Raw genomic sequence first — 6,000 nt, forward strand, 5'->3', positions numbered from 1 at the left:
AAGAGGAAAGCAAATACCATATAGATGGCTTCTCCCAGAAGGTATGTTTTTTCAATTCCACACACAGATATATAATATAAATTCAACAATGAAAGCAGAAATTTTTTTGAGAACAGTGATGAAAGGTGAGACGAGAAATGAAGAAAACAAGGAAGAGGAATTGAGAAGAAAAGAATTAGAAAGTGTAGAAATGGAGCTGGAAGAAAAGAATCAGATGATTCAGAGACAATTGAGGAATCAGAGGAGGAAGAAACTAGAGGGGCAAAGAGGCACTCACTGATAGCAACAAGAAGAAGACAAAAAAAGGTGAATAGTAAAAAGAAACATGATGGTTAAGGCAGGATGGAGTATTTACTCTGTCAACATAAATGGCTTAAATTCACCTCAAAAACGAAAGTCTTCCTTCAATTGCAAAAGTTATTTGCTTAATATTATCTTAGATATTATAGATAAGGAATATTATATAATGAAGATATTATAGATAAAGAAAATGATGTGTATTTAGTTATTATGATATTAACTGCTATAAGGATTTTATATGCTAGATACTGGAAAGTTCTTAAAATTCCAACGATGAATTAATAGAGAAAATAATGAATGTGGTGGAAATGGATAGGCTTACAGAGTCTTTGGCTCAACAGCGTAAACTGACACAGATAGAGCAATGGAGACCATTTTATGCTTAGTTGAAAATGAAGTTGTAGATGTATAAGATAGGGCATTTAGATGAATATATTGTATACATGATCTATTATACAAGATATGATATGATAGATAAATGATACTAAGAGGTTAAGCTAGAAGAACAAGATTAGAAGATATGTATTGATTGATTAGATATATTGTTATATGATTGCCTGCACCCCTCCAATGGTGTGTTTTTGTGTTTGTGCGTGTGTTGTGTATTGAGTTTGTGTTTGTTATGTGTTTGCCTATATTTGTTGTTTGTTTTTATTTTGGAAAATAATAAAAAATAAATTTAAAAAAAAAGGAATTGAGAATAAAGCAGACAATATTATAATGCCATTGTATAAATGTTCTGGTCACCACATCTCAAAAAGGACATAGTGGAACTGGAAAAGGTGCAGAAGAGAGTGACCAAAAGGATTACTGGTATGGCGCACTTCCATTATGAATGCCTTCCATTATGAATACTGCATTATCTGAACGGAGTTGCATTCCTCTTACAAGAACAGGTGTGCAGTTTGGGAGTTCTCCTGGACTCTCAGCTCTCTCTGGAGAACCAGCAGTCGCTAGAAATGTGTTCACCCAGCTTGCGTCAACTGAGACCATACTTGAGCTGTTTGGACCTGAAAGCCTCCCAGAGGTGACCCATGTTTTAGTAGCTTCAAGACTGGACTACTGCAATGAGCTCTGTGTGGGGCTACCCTCTAAAATAGTTCAGAAACTGTAATTAGTGCACAATGCAGAGAATTGAGTGGTTACAGCCAGTGGTGTACCTGGGGGTCCCCGAGTTTTCTGCCCCCCTTGCCCCCCACCCGTGACCTGGAAGTAATTGCGGTGACGTCATCGTCACCGCAATTACTTTCTTGCGGCTACTTCCTCCATTCCCCCTTTGGAAAAAAGGGGGAACAAAGGAGGCAACCGAGGTCCTGACGGAGCGCTACATGAGCCACGCTGATGTTCTAGGGCCCTGCCCTTTCCTCCTATAAAGGAGGATGTGGGGGTGGCTCATTCCAGTGCTGAGTTGCTCCCAGAGAAGCAGCTTCTTGCTAGAGGTAGCAAGCAAGAACCTTGAGCAGTCCTGGAGCGGTCCTTTCTTGAGGCTTTCTTAAAGGGACAGAAGCCGGCTGAGCTGCCGGCTTCTCTCCCTTTAAAGGAAAAAGCGGGCATGTGGGTGGGAGGGTGGCGGGGGGGAGGCTTGAGGCAGTGCCCCTGGAGGGTCGGCGCTCAGGGCATTTGCCCCATTTGCCCACCTCTAGGTACACCAGTGGTTATAGGTGCTGGATGTTATGACTCGACTGGACCGCTGCTTCCCTGGCTGCCCATTCGCTTCTGGTTCCAATTCAAGGTGCTAGTTCTAACCTTTAAGGTTCTGAAAGACATTCCATCCTGAAAGACATTCCTGAAAGACATTCCATCCTTCCATACATTCCAGCTTCTTAGGTCATCTGACAGGGCTTTTCTGCAAGTGCCACCTTTGTCCCAGGTGAGAGGGGTGGCAGCTTGGGGGCAAGCCGTCTCTGTAGTGGCTCCACAACTGTGGAATTCCCTCCCAGGGGTATTGAGAACTACTCCCTTGCTCATGGCTTTTGGGTGAGGGCTCAAAACATACCTTTCTCATCTGACATTTGGTTGCTGAGTGGATATTTGCCCCCCATGCCTCTGAAATACTACTGTGATTTGACTGCCTCCCTGGACTTACATTAATTGCTTGTTTCTGCTCTGTTTTGGTTCATTCCACTATATCATAATGTGAAAATTTAATGTTTTTAATGTCTTATTTGTTTGTTTTTAATGTCTTATTTGTTTCTACCTGTTGCTATACTTTGTACTTAGAAAGCCACCTATGAACATAAGAAGAGCCCTGTTGGATCAGGCCAAAGGCCCATCTAGTCCATCTTCTTGTATCTCACAGTGGCCCACCAAATGCCCCAGGGAGCACACAAGACAGCAGACACAATCTGCTGTGCCCACCCCTGCATCAGAGGTAACCTGCTTCTAAAACCAAGAGCACATACCTACTATGACATGTAACCCATAATGAACTTTTCCTCCAGAAATTTGTCCAATTCCCCTCTTAAAGGCATCCAGGCAAGATGCCATCACTGTGGCAAGGAGTTCCACAAACTAATTACATGCTGGATAAAGAAATATTTTCTTCTGTCTGTCCTAACTCTCTCAACACTCAACTTTTGTGGATGTCCCCTGTGTTATGTGAGAGGGAAAAGAGTGTCTCCGTATCCACTCTGTCCATCCCCTGCATAATTTTGTATGTCTCAATCAGGCACCTCTTTTCTAACTGAAGAGCTCCAAATGCTGTAGCCTTTCCTCATGATGGGTATGTGCAACCTCCTGATTTTAGAAGAAGGCTACTTCAAGAATGCAAGGAATGGCAACAGAATTTAGGTCTCGTGTTGTCTTATGCTCTCTTATGCATCTGTTGGACCACTGTGAGATACAGAAAGCTGGACTAGATGGGCCTTGGGCTCTTCTTACATTCTTAGCATCCCTCCACAGACCACCAGAGAGGGTGGAGAACAGACCACCCACAGCCACAGCTGGCAATAAGAACAGCAATGCACAAATCTTCTCTGTAAATAATAAATCTAATAAATCTTCTGACTATAATTGTATTTTGTGTGTGTGCAGGGGTGGGGGGGTTGCATGTGGTCCATGACTTTTCCCATCTTTGCCTCCATGGTCCACAGGTTGGGAGCCTTTGTTCTAGGGGCTATCTTTCCATTGGCTCTCCCTGTCTTCCTCAATTTTGCCGGTGCTTTTGGGCAAAACGTGCCAGTCTTATGGCCTGTGGCTGCAGCTGTGGCTCTTGAGTGAGCAGCACATCTTCTCCTAATGGGTACAATGCCTTCTCTTAATAGGCATGGCACAGCGGTTGTTCCATGTTACATCATTCGTGATGGTTTTGTTTGCTTTCTAATGGCACGAAACAGGGCCATTCAAGAGCTGGCCAATGGGAACATCTGTTGGCTACATTTGCGTTGCCACCATAAGTATTATCTGCTCCTTGCAGGCCTTGCCAGCTTATTCTGAGCCATCTAGCCTTTGCACAGCTCGGTTCTTGGTGGGGCCATTAGTAAGTTGCAGTGATGCAGGCAATGAGCACCTGCTTGTGGGGAAATTTCCTCCCTTAGCCCACCACAAGATCCCCGCAAGTTGCGTGCTAGGCATAGTGACTTTAAGGGAGCAGCGTGTAGGGAGGCAGGTGAGGCAAAGCCTCCACACAGGAGTCCTTCGAGAAGCGCTACCTCTGTATGAAGCACCCACAACACACAAAGCACACGGGTGCCTCACATGGCTGTGGTGCTTTACTGTGGACACTCCAGTGGAGAGGCTCTGCCTCATCTACCTCCCCATACCTGGCGACTTTGGAGTGTCTTGTATCCCAGGATGTATCCCAAGATAGATCAAGTCCATCTTGGGCAGAATCCTACTTCCCACAGTGATGGCCAGATTCTTCTGGGGAGCCCAAAGGCAAGGACAAAGGCAGCCATCTCTCCCTGTATTCAAGATTCTGTCTTAATGATATTAATAACAGTAATTAATTTGAATACTGCACAACGATTTCATCACAGAGTTGCATTACTGGGGAGCTGCAGGGGATGCCTGTATTGGACTAGCAAGGCAATCTCATGAAGTGACCTTTCAGGGGCTACCAATAGCAGGTGCACAAGAAGAGAATCAAGGGGTACTGTTGTTTCCAATTGAGGGGAGGGGAGACCTAGAGAGAGAAAGACACTCCCCCACATACCTTTTTGTTGCTGACCACTGTCCTGCTCTGTAGTGGCACGTTTTTCTTTTGTCTTCGCCACTGGTGGCTGCCATGGTTTTCACAGGCAGTCCCCGAGTGATGCTGTGGCATGACTGAGGGGAGGGTGCTTCTGGGGACTCAACTGGCAAATCCCACTTTCACCCCAGAAAAATGACCTCAGGTAGGGTGACAGGATTGGGGCTGCCATTCATTTCACCTCTATGGAAAGCAGGACCCCCTATCCAACCAAGCTGGGGGGAGAGTCACCCTCACTTCCCACTGGCAGGGCTGGGCTACTGGCATGACTGAGTCACCAAGTGGACACAGAGCAGTGTAGAGCATGACCATAACAAGGAGTCTGTAATTAGCAGGTTCTCCCCCTTTCATTCTTTATTGATTTGTGGGTTGTGCAGAAGCATGTTTTGCATGTCTACTGGAGGCAAAACTGGAGAAGGGGCAAGAAGACAAGCAACAATCAATCGCTAAGCAAGGGCCCAGTTTTCTGGTGGAAAATGCTGCTCCCTCCTCCCAAAACCAGCCAGCCCTGAGTGGAGTAAGAGGACTGAATCACCACATAGCAAAGGACAACATACACCAGGGAAAATGCATTGGGGTAGTGAAACCATTTCATCAGCAGGAGCCAGGAGCCGGCGAGAGCAGAGTCAGCAATCTCTCCAGCCTCCTTCAAAAAACTTCTTGCAGATCAGTGGCGTTGGTTTCTCTGAAGTGGCACGTACAGCTCGATTGCTGTCAGGTGGGACATCTTCCAGGGACCTCCCCTTGCGAGACTGGAGCGCCTCCTGTTGGTTGGAAGGAGAAGTGAGATGCTTCCTCTGCTGTTCTGGGGGCCCTCAGCATCGCTGCCCATGCCCTGGCCTTCTTTAGGCCCCCAGAGTTTCTGAGCCGGGGACTGAAGATGGCACAGACCTCTGAATAATGGGGAAAGAAGTGCTGGTTGGGGAGCCTCAAAATGGCCTTCCCATCAGCCTGTGGGGAGGGAAAGGAGAAAGGGATCAGGCAGTCAGGCAAAGGCCTAAAGGAAGGGAAGAAGAAGGGCAGGGATGAAAGGAGGATCAGAAATAGGCTGCCCAAACATAGAGAGAGAGAGAGAGAGAGTAGGGGTGAGAGATGCCGCTGCTGCTCTGAGGGGTGACTGGGCACACCTCTTGTGGTCAAAGGCACCAGCAACCCCAAGCAAAGGTGTCATTTGAGATGTTTTCTGATTAAAACAGTTCTGAAAAAGCATTTGGCCTCAACAGAACATTTTGGGTTCTCAAAGACTGGCATTACAGGAGCAGTCCTTCAAAGCCTGAGGTCGGGATCCAACTTTCCCAACCAGAGAGACTTTAAATAGATCACGCCTGGGACTTTCAGTATGCACATGATCTGTGATGGAGCTGGGCCCACAAGGCCCTGCTAATGCTGTGCTACATTTCCTGTAGCATTTGGAAGTTAAAGAAGAGTCCCCCCAAATGCAAAGAGAACATTGTTTCTCCTAAAGTGAGAGATCTGAATCTGGACTTTAAAAGAAAGCCCCCTGCAGGTTG

The sequence above is a fragment of the Tiliqua scincoides genome, chromosome 9 (genome assembly GCF_035046505.1).
Source record: "Tiliqua scincoides isolate rTilSci1 chromosome 9, rTilSci1.hap2, whole genome shotgun sequence".
NCBI lineage: Eukaryota > Metazoa > Chordata > Lepidosauria > Squamata > Scincidae > Tiliqua > Tiliqua scincoides.